At 45.9% G+C, this 2,044-nt stretch overlaps 1 long non-coding RNA gene across 1 annotated transcript; it reads right to left on the reverse strand.

The window, feature by feature from the left end:
• Positions 1-211: 211 nt before the first annotated feature.
• On the reverse strand, positions 212-1,731 carry LOC147757344 (uncharacterized). The gene is made up of 3 exons (XR_015321472.1): positions 1,598-1,731; positions 1,296-1,413; positions 212-1,086 (listed from the first exon to the last, which is right to left on the reverse strand). It is a non-coding gene; the product is annotated as an uncharacterized LOC147757344 (long non-coding RNA).
• Between the last annotated feature and the right edge of the window lie 313 nt (positions 1,732-2,044).

Genomic DNA, 2,044 nt, shown 5'->3' on the forward strand with positions numbered 1-2,044 from the left:
TAGTAACAATTGTTCTGATAGGCGATACACATTGCACTACAAATAATCTTACGGCAAGTCACGACCCTCCGTAGTTTCTTTATGTCGACTTATAATATCCACCATTTGCCTTCTTACCATTAAGTATATTAACATTGATTTTATTATCGTTTTCACCAAAATGATGTCCTACCTTGTCGGTGTTCGACTAGACCCAACTAAAACTGTCCTATTCCTGCCTAGCTGTCTTTTTCCTCTGTATTCGGATGCGCACCAAAAGCCACAATAAGGGCTTTCTACATATATGTGTGCACACTTTACGTCTTGATGGCGAAGTGTAGAGAAACGAGCAGAGGCAAACCCCACCGCTAACGCGGAGTTCGGTGACGGCATGATAAAATAACACGAAATACGGTACGGCGCGGCCGGAGTCGTTTTCAGCTCGTTTCTTGAAAGGTGTCATCTTCACTACCCCCGCTACTTCCCGCCGGCTCGCCATTACTCAGCTTAGTCATGACAAACAGAGAGTGAGCGTCCCTCTCGCATGAAGCACTCAGCGGCTTAGTTTGGTGGTGTCGACTCTTCGTATAACACGGATGAACCGTGGCACTATATTTTCTCTCGCTAGATCGTCCGGAGCCTGCTCAAAGGCTACGGTAGTTCCAATGGCATCCTTCTATAGCTAGGCCCCAGCCCAGGCTAGTGGTATCAGAGTTCGTTCTGATGACCCAGTTGTGCGAGCGAGCGCGAAGATATCCAATTAGGCAAACCGGCTAGCGGCGGCTGGGCGCGAGCTCAGTAATCAAATCCAACTCAGATGAACGTACTTTCACGATGGAAAACCGCTTTTGCTGTTGCAGAAGAAGGAGGAGAGCCGCGTCGTTGCTGGTACCAAAGACACTCCACGTTCGCCAAAGGACGCGTCATGGTGTTACCCTACAGCGAATAGAGAAAAGATCCCACTAGCGCTTGGACCAGTAGCAGCAGCAGCAGCACCACGGCAGAGACTACCGACATGAGCGAAACTCCGTTTAGAACGACGATCCTGAATCTGCCGTTGCTCTTGATGTGGCCACACATTAGTGCCATTATAACGGTTCAATTATACTGCAACGAGAGTGGTAAAAAGCGAATGCGATGGGCGGTCCTGCTTTTAATATAGTTGCCGACCTGTTAATTCATCACTGGTCGGTTCTCGGATCGTTTAAGTGATGAAGGAACAACTGCGCTAATCACAACTGTCGATTGTTACCATTATAGATGTTACCTAAAGTTAGAGATTTATGTCTATGATTTTTCAATTGTTAGGAGTATACCTGACGGTTTGATCGGAGTGACAGGACTCTGGTTGAGCTTTGCGGAGCCAATTTTCGTAGAACCAGCTTAGTCCTTTGAAATGTTTTATCTACAGGAGCAACACGTACGGTAAATCGTCTATAATAAACAAATGACAAATCTCATGTACAAGTACCTCAGAGTGCACAATCCGCTCATTTGAACGAATCTCGCATATGAGAAAAGCCCAGAAACTCTAAAATTTTCGGCTTTACACGAGTAAGATATGATTTACGGATAGGGACACCTAAAATAAAGCAACGAATCAAGCTGTGGTACTTACAGAGATTATGGTTGCTTGCTGTACGTGCAGAATACCTCTTCGTCTGCCGGCCGACTAAAAAGCGGTTACGTAACAGTTACACACAAAACAACAGTTCGAGCCCCTCTCTCGTTCTCCCTCTATTTGTCTTTATAATTCTGTTCTGTAAAATAGGTATCTGTTATTTTCCTGATTCTTTTAGTCACTATGGCAACTACCTCCACGACTATACTTAGCCTCCGTAGTTACTGTTGGATAATATAGCTTTTTCTCTTTTTCGCTCTTTCTCTGGCATTACCGCTCTGCGTTGCTGCCGCCCCCCCAAAATGTCGCGGAAGTCAGTACAGGACGGGACATTGAGGCCTGCATTCGATCTATCTGTCTCGTTCATGATTCGCCGACTTTAGCCTGCTTCCGTCGTCTCTTCCTTACGCTAAGCTTTCTCACACCCTTTATCTTCCCCTTCTT

Source organism: Varroa destructor, unplaced genomic scaffold, assembly GCF_002443255.2.
Source record: "Varroa destructor unplaced genomic scaffold, Vdes_3.0 BEIS01000002.1, whole genome shotgun sequence".
NCBI classification, from domain to species: domain Eukaryota; kingdom Metazoa; phylum Arthropoda; class Arachnida; order Mesostigmata; family Varroidae; genus Varroa; species Varroa destructor.